A 19812-nucleotide genomic window follows, 5' to 3' on the forward strand; every position below is an offset into this window, starting at 1 on the left:
CATAAACTCTAACAGCACTGAAAACAGAAATTGACGGTTCCACAATAATAGTAGAAGACTTCAACCCACCATTCTCAGTAAAGGACAGAACATTTAGAAAGAAACTCAGTAAAGATACAGAAGAGCTAAAGAGCACAATCAGCCAACTTGACCTAGTATTACAAATAACTATACTCCAACAAATTTGAAAACCTGGAGGAAATGGACAAATTTCTAGAGACACACTACCTACACAAACTAACACAAAATGACATTGAAAACCTGAACAGGCCCATAAAAAGAGAAGAGATTGAAAAGGTAACAACAACAACTAAAAAAACTCCCAACCAAAAAAAAGCCCTGGCCCAGATGGCTTCACTGGAGAATTCTACCAAACATTCAGAGACGAGCTTACACCAGTACTACTCAAGCTATTTCAGAACATAGAAAAGGAAGCGATACTTCTGAATTCATTCTGTGAAGCCAGCATAACCCGAATACCAAAACCAGGCAAAGACACCAGGAAAAAAAAAAAAATTACAGACCAATATCTCTCATGACTATAGATGCAAAAATTCTCAACAAAATTCTAGCCGATAGAATTCAGCATCATATCAAAAAAATAATGCACCACAACCAAGTAGGATTCATACCAGGTATGCAAGAATGGTTTGATATTAGAAAATCAATCAACTATATAAATAAAAAGAAAAGAATCACATAATAATCTCAATCAACACAGAAAAGGGAATCAACAAAGTACAGCACCCATTCCTGATAAAACCTCTCAATAAAATAGGTGTAGAAGGGAAATTTCTCAACATAATAAAGGGCATCTATGCAAAACCAATGACCAACATCTTCCTCAGTGGAGAGAGGCTGAAAACATTCCACTTGAGAACAGGAACAAGACAAGGTGCCTTTTATCACCACTCCTATTTAACATTGTGTTCAAAGTCTTAGCTAGAGCAATAAGGCAAGAAACAGAAATAAAGGGCATCCAAATAGGTAATGAAGAGGTTAAACTCTCCCTATTTGCAGATTATATGTTATTATACTTAGAAAATCCAAAAGACTCCATGAGAAAACTACTGGAACTAATAGATTCAGCAGGGTAGCAGGATACATGATAAACATACAAAGGTCAGTTGGATTCCTAGACACCAATAAAGAGAATGATTAAAAGGAAATCAGGAAAACAATACCATTTATAATACTCCCTAAAAAAATAAAATACTTGGGAATAAATCTAACCAGGTATGTAAAAGACCTATACAAAGAAAACTACAAAACACTACTGCAAAAAACCAAAAGAGATCTACATAAATGGAGAAAACATACCATGCTCATGGATAGGTATATTCAACATTGTGAAAATGACAATTCTACCTAAAGCAATTTACAAATACAATGCAGTACAGATCCAAATACCAACAACTTTCTTTAAAGAGATTAAAAAAGTTATCATTAACTTTATATCAAAAGGGAAGAGGCCCTGGATAGATGAAGTGCTACTGAAGAAGAAGAATAAAGTAGGAGGACTCACATTACTTGACCTCAGAACCTACTATACAGCTACTGTAGTCAAAACAGCCTGGTGCTTTTACAATGACAGATACATTGACCAATGGAACAGAATTCAGAACCCAGGTGTAAATCCATCCACCTATGGTTACTTGATCTTCGCCAAGGGCCCAAAGTCCATCAAACGGGGAAAAGACAGTCTTTTTAACAAATGGTGCTGGAAAAACTGGATGTCCATCTGCAAAAAAAAATGAAACAGGACCCATACCTCACACCATATACAAAAACTAACTCAAAATGGACCAAAGACCTACATATAAAGCCAAAAACCATGAAGTCCGTAGAAGAAAAAATAGGATCAATGCTAGGGGCCCTAATACACGGCATTAATAGGATACAAATCACAACTGACAACACACAAATCTCCAAAGGATAAGCTAGATAACTGGGATCTTATAAAAATTAAACACTTGTGCTCATCGAAAGACTTCACCAAAAGATTAAAAAGAGAACCTACAGACTGGAAAAAAAAATTGACTATTACAAATCAGAAGAAGGTCTAATCTCTAAAATCTACAAGAAAATCCAACACCTCTACAACAAAAAGACAAATAATCCAATTAAAAAATGGGCAAAGGAAATGGACAGACACTTCACCAAAGAAAACATTAAAGCAGCCAACAGACATACGAGGAAATGCTCACAACCTCTAGCCATCAAAGAAATGCAAATCAAAACCACAATGAGATACCATCTCACCCCAGCATTACTGGCACAAATTAATAAAACAGAAAATAACAAATATTGGAGAGACTGCGGGGAGATCAGAACTCTTATGCACTGCTGGTGGGAATGCAAAATGATACAACCATTTTGGAAAACGATATGCCACTTCCTTAGAAAGCTAGAAATAGAAATACCATATGATCAGGCAATCCCACTCCTAGGAATATATCCTAGAGAAATAAGAGTCGTCATAAGAATAGCTGTGTGTACACCCATGTTTACTGCAGCATTGTTCACAATAGCAGAAAGATGGAAACAACCTGGATGTTCATCAATGGGTGAATGGATAAACAAACTGTGGTACATACACACAATGGTGTATTACGAATGCTAAAGAACAATGATGGGTCTGTGAAGCATCATATAACATGGATGCATCTGGAGAACATTATGCTGTGTGAAATAAGTCAATCACAAAAGGACGAATATTGTATGAGACCACTACTGTAAAATCTTATGAAAAGGTTTACATACAAAAATAAACAATCTTTGATGGTTCCGAGTGAGGGGAGGTGTGGGGATGGAAAAACACTTAATAGACAATAGATAAGCGGTAACTTTGGGAAGGGTAAGACAGTGCACAATACTGGGGAAGCCAGCACAGCCTGTACAAGGCAGGGCCATGGTAGCTCCATAGACATACACAAACTCCCTGAGGGCCCGAATTGCTGGGCTCAGGGCTGTGGGGACCACGGTCTCAGGGAACATCTAGCTCAATTGGCATAACAGTTTATAAAGAAAATGTTTTACATTCTACTTTGGTGAGTAGCATCTGGGGCCTTAAAAGCCTCCGAGTAGCCATCTAGGATACTCCACTGTCTCATCCCTTCAGGAGCAAGGAAGAATGAAGAAAACTAAAAACACAAGGGAAAGATTAGTCCAAAGGACTAATGGACCACATCTCCCATGGCCTCTACCAGACTGAGTCCGGTACAACTAGATGGTGCCTGGCTACCACTGCTGACTGCTCTGACAGGGATCACAATAGAGGGTCCTGGACAGAGCTGGAGAAAAAAAATGTAGAACAAAACTCTAACCCAAAAAGGAAGACCAGACTTGCTGGCCTGACAGAGACCGGAGAAACCCTGAGAATATGGCCCCCAGACACTCTTTTAGCTCAGTAATGAGGTCACTTCTGAGGTTCACCCTTCAGGCAAAGATTGAACAGGACCAGGGAACAAAACAAGACTAAAGGTGCACACCAGCGCTGGGGCAGGGACTGGAAGGCAGGAGGGAACAGGAAAACTGGTAATGGGGAACCCAGGGTTGAGAAGGGAGAGTGTTGATATGTCGTGCAGTCATTAACCAATGTCATAGAACAATGTGTGTGCTAACTGTTGAACGAGAAACTAGTTTGTTCTGTAAACCTTCATCTAAAGTTCAATTAAAAAAAAAAAAGACCACAGCCTTCAGTATGGATTACACCTTAATATTAAGAAAACAAAAATCCTCACAACTGGACCCATAAGCAACATCATGGTAAACGGAGAAAAGATTGAAGTTGTCAAAGATTTCATTTTATTTGGAACCGCAAGCAACACACATAGAAGGAACAGCCAAGAAATCAAAAGACGCATTCTATTGGTCAAATCTGCTGCGAAAGGTCTCTATAAAGTGTTCAAAGCAAAGACGTCATCTTGAAGACTAAGGTGCGCCTGATTCAAGCCAAGGTGTTTTCAGTCGCCTCGTATGAATGCAAAAGCTGGATGACGAATAAGAAAGACCGAAGAAGAAGTGACATCTTTGAATTGTGGTGTTGGTGAAGAATATTGAATATACCATGCAGTGCTGAAAGATCAAACAAATCTGTCTTAGAAAAAGTACTGGCAGAATGCTCCTTAGAAGCAAGGATGGTGAGACTATGTCTCACATACTTTGGACATGTTTTCAGGAAGGATCAATCCCTGAAGAAGGACATCATGCTTCATAGAGGGTCAGCAAAAAAAGAACATGACCCTCAACCAGACGGATTGACACAGAGGCTGCAACAATGGGCTCAAGTATAATGATTGTGAGGAATGGCGCAGGATTAGGCAGTTTTTCTTTCTGTTGTACATAGGGTCATTGTGAGTTGGAACCAACTTGATGGCACCTAACAGCAATAACAATTTTTTTTTTTTTTTGTAATATCTTTGTCAGGTTTTGTTGTCAGCATTTATGTTGATCTCATAACTACGGTTGGGAATCATTTCCCCCTTAATATTCTGAAAGAGTTTGGTTAAATTGGTATTATTTCGTACTTGAGTGTTTTGATAGAATTCACCAGTGAAACCATCTGGGCCAGGTATGTTTGCGTGAAAGGTTTTGAACATAAATTTAAGTTTAACAGATATAGACTATTCAGTTTTTCAGTTTTTTTCGAGTCAGTTTTGGTAAATTGTGTTTTTGAAAAAATGTGTCCATTTCTTCTATGTTGTTGAATGTATTGGAAGGAATTTTTTAAATTTTATTGTGCTTTAGATGAGAATATATGGTGCAAATCAGCTTCTCATTCAAAAATTTATACACAACTTTTTGTGTGAAATTGATTGCAATTCCTGCATTGCGTCAGCACTCTCCCCCTTTCCCTTTACACCCAGGTTCCCCGTGTCCATTTGTCCAGCTTTCCTGGCCCTTTCTGCCTTCTCATCTTTGCTCTTGGGCAGGTGTTGCCCATTTGGTCTCCTACACTTGATAGACCTAAGAAGTACATTCCTCACTTGTGTCATTGTTTGTTTTATAGGCCTTTCTAATCTATGGATGACAGATGGACTTTCGGAGAGGCTTCATTTCTGATCAAACAGAGTATCGGGGGGCCATAATCTCAGGGTTTCCTCCAGTCTCTGTCAGATCAGTAAGTCTGGTCTTTTTATTTTTGTGAATTGAATTTTGTTCACATTTTTCTCTGTCTCTGTTCAGAACCCTCTATTGTGATCTCTGTCAGAGCAGTAAGCGGTGGTAACAGGGTACCATCTAGCTCTTCTGGGCTAAGGCTAGTGGAGGCTGTGATTTATATGGCCCACTAGTCCTTTGGACTAATATTTTCCTTGTGTCTTTGGTTTTCTTCATTCTCCTTTGCTCCAGATAGGATGGGACCAATAGATGTATCTTAGATGGCTGCTCACAAGTTTTTAAGACTCCAGATGCTAGTCACCAAAGTAGGATGTGAAACATTTTCTTTATGAGCTGAGTTACACCAATTGACCCATATGTCCCCTGAGACCATGGTCCCCATCCCTCAACCCCAGTAACTTGGTACCTCAAGGTGTTTGGATGTATCTACGAATCTTCTGTAACTTTACTTTGGTCAAGTTGTGCTTACTTCCCCTATATTTTATGTTGTCTTTCTCTTCCCAAAAGTTACCACCTGTCCCCCGTAACCATCAAAGATTGATTTTTTCTGTGTGTAAATCTTTTCTTAGTTTTTCATAATAGTGGTCTTATACAATATTTGTCCTTTTGTGATAGACTTATTTCACTCAGCATAATGCCCTCCAGATGCATCCTTGTTGTGAGATAGTCCAAGGATTCATCACTGTTCTTTATCATTTTGTAAGTATTCCATTATGTGTATGTTCCATAATTTTTCTATCCATTCATCTATTGATGGGCATTTAGGTTGTGGAATGAAATTTTAATGTCTGTCAGATCTCTAATGATATTCCCTCTTGAATTCCTGATATTGTTATTTGTATTCTTTCCATTTTTTTTTTTTTTCCTTGCTCAGTTTTGAAGATGTTTGTCAATGTTAATATTTTTAAAGAATCAAATTTTGGCTTTAGTAACTGTCTTGTTTATTTATTTTTTTTACTTATTTTTCTATTTTCCATCTTGTTGATTTCTGCTCTTATCTAAAATATTTATTGTCAGGCCTAATTTGCTTGGCTTTTGTTGTTGTTGTTGTTGTTGTTGTTGTTCTTAATTTGGAAACAAAGCTCATTTTTTTCAAATCTTTATTTTTTTCAAGACAGGCTTTTAAATGTGTACATTTGTTTCTATGTACTTCTTTACCTGCCTCCTGTAGGTTTTATTCTCATTATCTCTGAATGTAAAATAATTTTTAGTTTTCCTTTTAATTAATTTTTTGATCCATAGGTTATTTAGAAGTATGTTATTTAAATTTCAAATATTTGGAGATTTTCTGCATATCGTATTGCTATGGTTTTCTCATTTAAAGCATTTGTACAAGGTCAGAGAGCATACTCTATATGATTTCAATCTTTTCATGAAACGTATGGTCTACCTTGGTGAACATTTACATGAACTTGAAAACAGTATGTGTTCTGCAGAGGTATTGCATCATTTTAAACTTTCTAAAATTAAGTGTGCACGTTAAAAATTTAAAGATAATCACTAAAAATGAATATGGAATATATAATTTATAAACCAAAAAAAGTAAAAAACACTTCACTAATTTCAGTAGAAAGCAGTAATGGAAAAACCAAAAACAAAACAACAAAAATATTGATAAATTGAAATGCTAACATAATGCAGTGGAAAATAAATTAAAATAGATCAACAATCACAATGAAAGGGTACAATAACAAAATTTGGGTATATGCTATTATATTGGTGTGTTTAACTAAAGCAAAGTAAAAATGTGCAAAATAAAGTGATAAGAAAAATATATTATGCAAATACCAACAAATGAAACTGAAGTAGCTATATTACTAGTAGAAAAAATAGGTGTTAATGTGAAAAACAATATTAGAGAAAGTAACTGTATAATGATAAAAGAAAAAACCTCATAAAATATAAATATTTTGAATTCATGTAGTCTTAACAATATAGCCTCAAAATAAATTATGCCATAAATTGAAAGAAATAAAAGGATAAACCCAAAAATATACTGAGAATTTTTAATTCATCTCTCTTAGGAATTCATAGATCAAGCAGACAAAAATTCTAAGGATACAGAAGAGTTGAGCAACACAGCTAACAAGCTGTATCTAATTCCTATGTGGAATCTCAAATCAAACTATTAAAACTGATTCTCAAACTTGAGTGTCATCAAAATTACTCAGAGAGCTTGTTGAAACACTGACTGCTGGGCTCCATAGACACATCCAAACTTCCTGAGGGACCGAATTGCTGGGCTGAGGGCTGTGGGGTCATGATCTCAGGGAATATCTAGCTCAATTGGCATAACATAGTTTATAAAGAGTGTGTTCTACATTCTACTTTGGTGAGTAGCATCTAGTGTCTTAAAAGGCTGTAAGCAGCCATCTAGGTTTTCCACTGGTCTCACCCCTTCAGGGGCAAGGAAGAATGAAGAAAACTAAAGATAAAAGGAAAAGATTAGTCTGAAGGACTAATGGACCACAACTACCATGGCCTCCACCAGACTGAGTCCAGTACAATGAGATGGTGCCCAGCTACCACCACTAACTGCTCTGGCAGGCATCACAACAGTGGGTCCTGGACAGGGCTAGAGAAAAATGTAGAACAAAATTCTAACCCAAAAAGAAAGACCAGACTTGCTGGCCTGACAGAGACTGGAGAAACCCTGAGAGTATAGCCCCTGGAGACCCTTTCAGCTCAGTAATGAGGTCACTCCTGAGGTTCACCCTTCAGCCGAAGATTGAACAGGCCCATGGAACATAGCAAGACTAAAGGGGCACACCAGCCCTGGGGCAGGGACTGGAAGGCAAGAGAGAACAGGAAAGCTGGTAATAGGGAACCCAGGGTTGAGAAGGGAGAGTGTCGACATGTTGTGGTGTTGTTAAACAATGTCATACAACAATGTGTGTACTGACTGATGAGAAAATAATTTGTTCTATAAACCTTCATCTAAAGTACAATTAGGAAAAAAAAAAAAAAAAGAGGAAGACTATAACCTGAAGAACTTGCAAAAAACAAAAAACATATACTGCTGGAACCCACCCCCAGAGCTTCTGATTCAGTAGGTCTGGGCTGGGGCTGAAGAATTTGCATTTTTTTTTAATGTTTATTTTGCTTTAAGTGAAAGTTAACAAATCAAGTCACTCTCTAATACAAAAATTTATATACACCTTGCTATATACTCCTAATTGCTCTCCCCCTAATAAGACAGCACACTCCTTCCCTCCCCTCTCTATTTTCGTGTCCATTCGGCCAGCTTCTGACCCCCTCTGCTCTCTCATCTCCCCTTCAGACAGGAGATGCCAACATAGTATCGTGCGTCTACTTGATCCAAGAAGCTCATTCTTCACCAGTATAATTTTCTATCCTATAAAAAAAAAAAAAAAATACCCATAGTCCCTGTCTGAAGTATTGGCTTTGGGAATAGCTCCTGTCTTGGGCTAACAGAAGGTCTGGGGACCATGACCTCTGGGGTCCTTCTAGTCTCAGTCAGACCATTAAGTCTGGTCTCTTTATGAGAATTTGAGCTCTGCATCCCACTGCTCTCCTTCTCCCTCAGGGGCTCTCCATTGCACTCCCTATCAGGGCAGTCATCACTTGTAGCCGGGCACCATCTAGCCCTTCTGGTCTCAGGCCAATGGAGTCTCTGGTTTATGTGGTCCTTTCTGTCTCTTGGACTCATAAAAACCTTTTGTCTTTCGTGTTCTTCATTCTTGTCTGCTCTAGGTAGGTTGAGACCCATTGATTCATCTTAGATGGCCACTTGCTAGCGTTCAAGACCCCAGAAGCCACTCTCCAAAGAGGGGTGCAGAATGTTTTCTGAATAGATTTTATTATGCCAATTGACTTAAATGTCCCCTGAAACCATGGTCCCCAAACCCCCCACCCTGCTACACTGGCCTTTAAAGTATTGTTTATTCAGGAAACTTCTTTGCTTTTAGCTTAGTCCAGTTGTGCTGACCTTACCTGTATTGTGTGTTGTCTTTCCCTTCACCTAAAATAATTCTTGTCTACTATCTAATTATGAAAACCCCACTCGTTCTCACCCTCCCTCCCCACTCTCGTAACCATCAAAGAATATTTTCTTCTCTGTTTAAACTATTTCTCCAGTTATTATAATACTGGTCTTATAAAAAATTTATCCTTTTGCAACTGACTAAATACACTCACCATGATGCCTTCCAGATTCCTCCATGGTATGAAATGTTTCAGAGATTCATCATTGTTCTTTATGGATGAATAGCATTCTATTGTGTGAATATACCATAATTTATTTATCCATTCATCCACTGATGGGCACTTTGGTTCCTTCCATCTTTTTGCTATTGTAAACAGTGCTGCAGTGAACATGGGTGTTCGTATATCTGTTCGTGTAAAGGCTATTAATTCTCTAGGATATATTCCAAGGAGTGGGATTGCTGGATCATATGGTAATCCTATTTCTAGTTTTTCAAGGAAGCGCCAAATCAGTTTCCAAAGTGGTTGTACCATTTTACATTCCCACCAGTAGGGTATAAGTGTTCCAGTCTCACCACAACCTCTCCAACATTTTTTATTTTGTGTATTTTGGATTAATGCTAGCCTTGTTGGAGTGAGATGGAATCTCATTGTAGTTTTGATTTGCATTTCTTTAATGGCTAATGATCGTATTTCCTCATGTATCTGTTAGATACCTGAATATCTTCTTTAGTGAAGTCTCTGTTCATATCCTTTGCCCATTTTTTAATTGGCTTATTTGTCTTTTTGTAGTTGAGTTTTTGCAGTACCATGTAGATTTTAGAGATCAGATGCTGATTGGAAATTCCATAGCTAAAAACTCTTTCCCAGTCTGTAGGTAATCTTTTATTCTTTTGACGAAGTCTTTGGATGAGCATAAGTATTTGATTTTTAGGAGCTCCCAGTTATACAGTTTCTCTTTTGCATTGTTTGTAATGTTTTGTATACTGTTTATGCCATGTATTAGGGCTCCTAGCATTGTCCGTATTTTTTCTTCCATGATCTTTATTGTTTTAGATTTTATATTTAGGTCTTTGTTCCATTTTGAGTTTGTTTTTGTGCATCGTGTGAGGTATGTGTCTTGTTTCATTTTTTTGCAGACGGATATCTACTTATGCCAGCAACATTTGTTAAAGAGATAGTCTTTTTCCCATTTAACTGACTTTGGGCCTTTGTCAAATATCAGTTGCTCATATGTTGATGGATTTATGTCTGGATTGTCAATTCTGTTCCATTGGTCTATGTATCTGTTGTTGTACCAGTACCAGGCTGTTTTGACTACTGTGGCGGTATAGTAGGCTCTAAAATCAAGTAGAGTGAGGCCTGCCACCTTGTTCTTCTTTTACAGTAATGATTTACTTATCCTGGGCCTCTTTCTCTTCTAAATGAAGTTGGTGATTTGCTTCTCCTTCTCATTAAAAAATGTCATTGGAATTTGAATTGGAATTGCATTGTATCTATGTATCATTTTTGGTAGAATAGACATTTTTATGATGTTAAATCAAAAGCATCAAAAGAAGATGGAAGGAATACACAGAGTTATTATACCAAAAATATTTAGTCGATGTTCAACCATTTCAAGAGGTAGCATATAATCAGGAACTGATGATACTGAAGGAGGAGGTCCAAGCTGCTCTGAAAAAAAAAAAAAGCTCTGAAGGCATTGGCAAAAAACAAGGCTCCAGGAATTGATGGAATATCAACTGAGATGTTTCAATAAACCAATGCTGTGCTGGAAGTGCTCACTCATCTATGCCAAGAAATATGGAAGACAGCTTCCTGGCCAATTGACTGGAAGAGATCCATATTTACGCCCATTCCCAAGAAATGTGATTAAACCAAATGTGGAAATTATAGAACAATATCATTAATATTACACACAAGCAAAATTTTGCTGAAGATCATTCAAAAACAGCTGCAACAGTATATTGACAGGGAACTGCAAGAAATTCAGGCCATTTTCAGGAGAAGACGTGGAACCAGGGATATCATTGCTGACATCAGATGGATCCTGGCTGAAAGCAGAGAACACCAGAAGGATTTTTACCTGTGTTTTGTTGACTATGCAAAGGCATTTGGCTGTGTGGATCATAATAAATTATGGATAACATTGTGAAGAATGGGAATTCCAGAACACTTAATCGTGCTCATGAGGAACATGTACGTAGATCAAGAGGCAGTTGTTTGAACAGAACAAGGGGATACTGATTGGTTTAAAGTCACGAAAGTTGTGTGTCAGGGTTGTATCCTTTCACCGTACCTATTCAATCTGTATGCTGAGCAAATAACTGAGAAGCTGGACTATATGAAGAAGAATGGGACATCAGGATTGGGGGAAGACTCATTAACAACCTGCATTATGCAGATGACACAACTTTGCTTGCTGAAAGTGAAAAGAACTTGAAGTACTTACTAATGAAGATCAAAGACCACAGCCTTCAGTATGGATTACACCTCAAAATAAAGAAAACAAAAATCCTCACAACTGGACCAATGAGCAACATCATGATAAAGGGAGAAAAGATTGAAGTTGTCAAGGATTTCATTTTACTTGGATCCACAATCAACAGCCATGGAAGCAGCAGTCAAGAAATCAAGAGATGCATTGCATTGGGTAAATCTGCTGCAAAGGACCTCTTTAAAGTGTTGAAGAGCAAAGATGTCACCTTGAAGACTAAGGTGCGCCTGACCCAAGCCCTGGTATTTTCAATCACATCATATGCATGTGAAAGCTGGGCAATGAATAAAGAAGACCGAAGAAGAATTGACGCCTTTGAATTGTGGTGTTGGCGAAGAATATTGAATATACCATGGGCTGCCAGAAGAACAAACAAATCTGTCTTGGAAAAAGTAAAAACAGAACGCTCCTTAGAAGCAAGGATGGTGAGACTGCGTCTTACATATTTTGGTCATGTTGTCAGGAGGGATCAGTCTCTGGAGAAGGACATTGTGCTTGGCAAAGTACGGGGTCGGAGGAAAAGAAGACCCTCAATAAGGTGGATTGACACAGTGGCTGCAGCAATGAACTCAAGCATAACAACGATTGTAAGGATGACTCAGGACCGGACAGGACAGTGTTTCATTGTGTTGTGCATAGGGTCGCTATGAGTTGGAACTGACTGGATGGCACCTAACAACAACAAATTTTCCTATCCACAAGCAAGGTATGTTTTTCCACTTATGTAGGTCTCTTATGGTTTCTTGCAGTAGTGTCTTGTAGTTTTCTTTGTATAGGTCTTTTACATCTCTGGTAAGATTTATTCCTAAGTATTTTATCTTCTTGGGGGCTACTGTATGGTATTGATGTGGTGATTTCCTCCTCGATGTTCTTTTTGTTGGTGTAGAGGAATCCAACTGATTTTTGTATATTTATCTTGTATCCCGATAATCTGCTGAACACTTCTATTAGTTTCAGTAGTTTTCTTGGGGATTCTTTAGGGTTTTCTGTGTATAAGATGATGTCATCTGCAAATAGAGACACTTTTACTTCTTCCTTACCCATCTGGATGCCCTTTATTTCTTTATCTAGTGTAATTGCTCTGGCTAGGACCTCCAGCACAATTTTGAATAAGAGTGGTGATAAAGGGCATCCTTGTCTGGTTCTCTGTCTCAAGTGGAATGCTTTTAAATTCTTTCCATTTAGGGTAATGTTTGCCCTTGGCTTTGTATAAATGCCCTTTATTGTGCTGAGGAATTTTCATTCTATTCCTATTTTGCTGAGAGGTTTTACCATGAATGGGTAAAACTTTGTGAACTTTGTGAAATGCCTTTTTTGCATCAATTGATAAAATCATGTGATCCTTGTCTTTTGTTTTATTTATGTGATGGATTACATTAATTGTTTTTCTAATGTTGAACCATCCCTGCATACCTGGTATGAATCCCAGTTGGTCATGGTGAATTTTTTTTTATACGTTATTGAATTCTATTGGCTAGAATTTTGCTGAGGATTTTTGCATCTAAGTTCATGAGGGATACAGATCTGTCATTTACGTTTTTTGTGTTGTCTTTACCTGGCTTTGGTATCAGGGATATGCTGACTTCATAGAATGAGTTTGGGAGTACTCCGTTCTTTTCTAAGCTCTGAAATACCTTTAGTAGTAGTGGTGTTAACTGTTCTCTGAAAGTTTGGTAGAACTCTGCATTGAAGTCTTCCTGGCGAGGGCTTTTTTTTGTTGGGAGTTTTTTGATTTCCTTTTCAATCTGTTCTTTTGTTATGGGTCTATTTCGTTGTTCTACCTCTGCTTGTGTTCGTTTAGGTAGGTAGTGTGTTTCTAGGAATTCATCCATTTCTTCTAGGTTTTCAGATTTGTTAGAGTACAATTTTTCATAGTAATCTGATGTGATTCTTTTAATTTCAGTTGTGTCTGTTGTAATATTGCCCATCTCATTTCTTCTTTGGGTTATTTGCTTGTCTCCTGTTTTTCTTTTATCACTTTAGCCAATGGCATATCAATTTTGTTAATTTTTTCAAGAACCAGATTTTGGTCCTGTTAATTCTTTCAATTATTTTCCTACTTCATTTAATTCTGCTCTAATTTTTATTATTTGCTTTCTTCTGGTGCTTGAGGGTTTCTTTTGTTGCTCTCTTTCTATTTGTTCAAGTTATAGGGATAATTCTTTGATTTTGGCCCTTTCTTCTTTTTGTATATGTGCATTTACTGATATAAATTGACCTCTGAGCACTGCTTTCATTATGTCCCAAAGGTTCTGATAGGAAGTGTTTTCATTCTCATTGGATTCTCTGAATTTCTTTATTCCATCCTTAATGTCTTCTATAACCCAGTTGTTTTCGAGCAGGGTGTTGTTCAGTTTCCAAGTGTTTAATTTCTTTTCCCTGCTTTTTCTGTTATTGATTTCTACTTTTATGGCCTTATGGTCAGAGAAGATGCTTTGTAATATTTCAATGTTTTGGATTCTGCTAAGGCTTGCTTTATGACCTAATATGTGGTCTATTCTCAAGAATGTTCCATGTGCACTAGAAAAGAAAGTATACTTGGTTGCTGTTGGGTGTAGTGTTCTGTATATGTCTATGAGGTCAAGTTGGTTGATTGTGGCATTTAGATCTTCCATGTCTTTCTTGAGCTTCTTTCTGGATGTCCTGTCCTTCACTGAAAGTGGTGTGTTGAAGCCTCCCACTATAGTTGTGGAAGTGTCTATCTCACTTTTCAATTCTGTTGGAATTTGTTTTACGTATCTTGCAGCCCTGTTATTGGGTGCACAAATATTTAATATGGTTATATCCTCCTGGCATATTGTCCCTTTAGCCATTATATAGTGTCCTTCCTTATCCTTTGTGGTAGATTTAACTTTAAAGTCTATTTTGTCAGAAATTAGTACTGCCATTCCTGCTCTTTTTTGATTGTTGTTTGCTTGATGTATTTTTTTCTATCCTTTGAGTTTTAGTTTGTTTGTGTCTCTAAGTCTAAGATGTGTCTCTTGTAGGCAGCATATAGACGGAACACTTTTTTTTTTATCCACTCTGCCATTCTCTGTCTCTTTATTGGTGCATTTAGTCCATTTACATTCAGCGTAACTATAGATAGATAAATTATAGATAGATAAATAAAAAAATGTTATTTTTTAATGAGTTTAGTGCTGTCATTCTGATGTCTTTTTTTTTTTTGTATTGTTGACAGTGTCTTTATCCCACTTAATTTTTTGCGCTGAGTAGTTTATATATTGTCTTTTCCTCTTATTTGTTGTCGTTGATTTTGTTTCTGCTGAGTCTCTATTTTTTTCTTGTATTTTATTTTGATGAGTAGAATAGTTAGTTTCATTTGTGGTTACCGTAATATTTACCCCCATTTTTCTAAGTTGAAACATAACTTTTATTTCTTTATATTGTCTTATCTTCCTCTCCATATGAATGATCTATGACTACATTTCTTAGCCCCTCTTTATTGTTTTCATGTTGTCTTCTCTTACCTAATAACATCGCTGTTCCCCTGTTTTGAGCATTTTTTTATCTTGATTTATTTTTGCGATTTCGCTGTCTGGGTTGACCTCTGATTGCTCTGTCCAGTGTTCTGGTCTTGGGTTGATACCTGATCTTATTGATCTTCTAACCAAAGAACTCCCTTTAGTATTTCTTGTAGTTTTGGTTTAGTTCTTACATATTCCCTGAACTTCTGTTTATCTGGAAATGTCCTAATTTCACCTTCATATTTCAGAGACAGTTTTCCTTCAATGCTTTATATAAGTCACCCCATTGCCTGCTTGGCTGCACAGTTTCTGCTGAGTAGTCCAAAAAAAAAAAAAAAAATTTTAGTCCAAGCTTATTCTCATTGACTCTCCTTTGTAGGTGACTTTTCGTTTATCCCTAGCCACTCTTAAAATTCTCTCTTTATCTTTGGCTTTGGCAAGTTTGATTATAATATGTCTTGGTGGCTTTCTTTTAAAATCTATCTTATGTGGAGTTTGATGAGCATCTTGGATAGATATCTTCTCATCTTTCATGATATCAGGGAAATTTTCTGCCAACAAATGTTCAACAAGTCTCTCTGTATTTTCTGTTGTTCCTCCCTGTTCTGGTACTCCAATCACTCATAGGTTACTTCTCTTGATAGAGTCCCACATGATTCTTAAGGTTTCTTCATTTTTTTTTAATTCTTTTATCTGATTTTTCTTCTAATATATTGGTGCCAAGCGCTTTATCTTCAAGCTTACCAATTTTGCCTTCCACTTACTGAATTCTGCTCTTCTGACTTTCTACTGAGTTGTCTAATTCTGTAATTTTATTGTTAATCTTTTGAATTTCTACATGCTGTCTCTCTGTGGATTCTTGTAGGTTATTAAATTTGTCACTATGTTCTTGAATAACCTTTTAAATTTCTTCATCTACTTTATCTGTGTGTTCCTTTGCTTGTTCTACAAATTGCTTGATCTCCTTCCTAATCTCTTTCCTGATGTCTTGAAAAGTTGTGTATATTAATCTTTTGAATTCTGCATCCAGTAATTTCAGGAAGGCACCTTCATCCAAAAGATCCGTTGATTCTTTGATTTGAGAGCTTGTTGAGGTGATCATGGTCTGTTTCTTTTTGTGACTTGATATTGACTGTTGTCTCCAAGCCATGTATAAGTTATTGTATTAGTTTATTTTATGTTTGCTTACTGTATCCTAGCTTATTACTTTGTTTTGTTTTGATATGCCCAAATGGGTTGCTTGAGTGAGCTAGCTTGATTATTTTTACCTTTGAAGCTCTGATGTCCTGACACCAGATGGCTTGAGCTGTTATCAGGTATATCAGTCTAGGAGTCCATTCACTTTTCTTGTATGAATTCGGCTCAGGTGTCCAGGTAGCTGATTATCAAGTGTATGGTACAGGCTCTGTCCTACAGTCTTAGAGGGGCAGGGTGATTGGCGCAGTTACTGGTATCTGGTCGCAGCAGGGGGTCACACTCTGAATAAGGCAGGGGGCTGAGAACCATCCCCCAAGTGTCTGTGAGGAAAGCGTGTTCCTGCTCCCTAGTGTATACAGGTCGGTGGGTTCTGCCAATGGACCACAGGCACCCAATGCTTTTGGTTGTATGGACTGGGAAGTACCAGTTATCCTTGGACCCCTGTCATGGGTGACTGGGTGACATGAGTGGAGCCACCAGTCCTTAGGCCCCTGATGTGGGTAGGTGAGGACCCTGTTTAACAGGCAAAGGGGTGTCAAATATCAAACACCCACCTCTTCACCACGCAGCTGAAATGGTTGCAGTCTGCCAACAAGGGCCTATTCTCCTGAAATAGGCCCATACAGGTCCATGCAGGGAGGAAAGATATTGAAAGTCCACAGACTGTTTATGCCTGAACAGGAACTGCCTCTGTCTTGAGCTCCCCATGTTAGTGGAGCTGGCAAATTATCTTTTCCCCAATTGTAAATTTATTCCTGCTCCAAGGCCAGGAGAATGGCTCCAGATGCTCACTAGGGCCTATCTCAGGCCCGTGGAAATCAATAGCCGCTGCAGTCGGCTTGGGGGTGGGAGAGGGGTGTGTTAAAATATACGTAAGTACTTAGTTTTTGCTGGGAGAGTTGTTCTTCTATGGGTCCAGAGGTGTGAGTAGGCTGTGCAGCTGGCTGCTTCTCTCTGGGGAAACTGTGGCTGAATTCTACTACCAGCACACTGCAGCCTCTCCCAGGAATGAATGGTGCCTGAGGGATCCCAGTGATTCAGATCCAGCAACTCCTCTCTGCTTTTGAACCTTCTCTCCCTCCGTCTGCCACTCAGTCCATTTTCTAACTTTGCCTTTGATGTTCAGGGCTCCTAGCCTGTTGTAAATATAACTTTTTCACTTGTGTTTTCCTGTTTTTGTTGTTAGAGGGATCACAGGAAGTATCTGGCTATTCTGCCAATTTGGCTCCACCCTGAGAATTTGCATTTTAACAATTTTCCAGGCAATGTTGATGCTGCTGGTCCTGGCACCACACTTTGAGAATCACCATAGTAAAAATACATCCTTTTCACGCATACATGAAATATTATTAAAGCAAATCTCAGAGCAGATTCCAAGAAGTCAATATCACGTACATCATATTCGAATATATTGCAAATCAATTTACAAAACATAATCCAAGCCACCCATATAAATGGACATGAAATTAACACATATACGCATTTCAAAATAACTCAAGGGCCACAAAATAAATCATAATTAAAATTAGAAAAATATTTAAACAAACTGCATGCCAAAGCTTGTGGGTTTGGGCTAAATGATAGGATAAACAAAACCAAAAAATAAATAATAAAATGAAAATTTTTCTGACAAAGTTGATCAAGGGAAATAAGGAGAAAAGCACAAATATAAAATGCTGTGAATAAAAAAACAGACATAGAAATAAATACAGTAGCGATGTAAAAATATTATAAGAAAGCACTATGAATGCCTGCATGGCAAAACTTTTGAACACTATGTCAGTGGATCTCAACCTGGTTACATGAGACTCATGTGGGGGCTTTTAAAAATAGTGGTGCCTGGACCCCACCCAGATGAAATAAATCAGAATCTCAGGGTGGGGCAGGTCATCAACTCCAGCAGGGGATTCTAACGGACAGTCAAGATGGTGAACCACTGCTATGAGCCGGCTCCGGCTCATTAGACAAGCTTCTCCCTGCTGAGGATTTAGTTCTCTGACGTAAGAGAGGAAGGGCCTCTTTTCCTCCTTCCAAGAAGAAATGTATAACAGATCTCATAGAACACTAAAGTCTGTTATATGATCTCCCCATATCCACCATGGTTAAAGCTAATGCCGATATGAACCTTGAATAGCAGAAGCCTTCTCTGCTATGACTAAGACTACACCCACAGGCTGGGTCATCCTTTGGTTCTCCTGTGTTATCGTGTGTGACCCTGGTTTACTCCTGGAATCAGAGTCAAGTAGACAAGTAATGCATTCTTCAATATGAGTTTGATGTTGTTGGTTGCCATCGAGTTGGCTCTGACTTATGGCAAGCCCATGTACAACAGAACAGGATCCAATGAGGTCGTCCCCCTTTCGGATCCCAAAACTCAATTTTTGTGGTTCTCTTAGAGATGATTTTATTCAGAAGGAAAACCCTACATGAACTCAATAGAAATTTATGGCAACCAGAATTACAATGATAATTATTAATAGTAAGTTAATTGTTAACACAATTTACTTATGATTGTTACGATTATTTTTGTTGATATTAAGGCTCACTCTCTTTCAGTGCTTTTGGCACTGCCCCTTCTGAGGATGAAGCCCTGGCCTCTCCATGGAGGCCCTACACTGAACATGCCAGCATAGCTCGAACACACCCTACACTGCACATTCCTGCATAACTCAAACTCACTGTGGCCGTCTCTGCACTGGACCAAAGGCTTGGGATCTTCCACAAGTGTCAGATCTTAGAACTGGCATTTAAGGGTGAGAATAATCCTATTTATTTTATTTTTGTTTTTTTATCTGAATATGTAGGATGCTTAATTGTATGAAAATTGAAAAGTATAAAATTATGTGAAGCAGAAAAATAAGTTACTCATAATCCCACTACCTAGAGGCAAAAAATGCTAACGTTTTGGCATATTTCCTCAGTCTTTTGTCCATTCTTACCCATCCCCCAGTTTTATGTATACTTGTTTATTCTGCTTTGCTCAGTTACCATTACTCTTCTGTCTGATTAAAAGTTCTTTTCAAACATTAATTGCATTAATTAACCATACCTTAACCACTAGCTATTTGTGCTCTTGCCACATTTTTTATTATACATAATGCTGCAATCGACTCGACAGCACTGGGCTTTTTGGGTAATGCTGCAATAAACATTTTCATGCATCAACCCCTGTCTGCATTTTAGATTACTTCCCTAGGACTGATACCTACATATGAAATCATTGGTTCATAAGTTATGGGTATTTTAAGGCCAAACTAGGAATATTTCTGCCTCTTGACTTCTATTCCAGGGCTTGATGGACTTCAACAATTATTGCTCTGCTTTGTCAAAATCCATCTGAAAAACTATGTTGTTGGAAGTTTCTTTCCACAGACTGGCACAATTTGCTTAAGGAGATCTTCTCTACGCACTGGGACACCCTATAAAAGCCTCTGTTGTTGTTGTTAGTGGTTATCAAGTCAGCCCCCCACTGATGGCAACCCCATGCACCTCGGGATTGGACTGTCGTGATCTATAGGGTATTGATTGGCTGATTTTTGGAAGTAAATCACCAGGCCTTTCTTCCTAGTCTGTCTAGCATGGAAA

Source organism: Elephas maximus, chromosome 7 (assembly GCF_024166365.1).
Source record: "Elephas maximus indicus isolate mEleMax1 chromosome 7, mEleMax1 primary haplotype, whole genome shotgun sequence".
NCBI classification, from domain to species: domain Eukaryota; kingdom Metazoa; phylum Chordata; class Mammalia; order Proboscidea; family Elephantidae; genus Elephas; species Elephas maximus.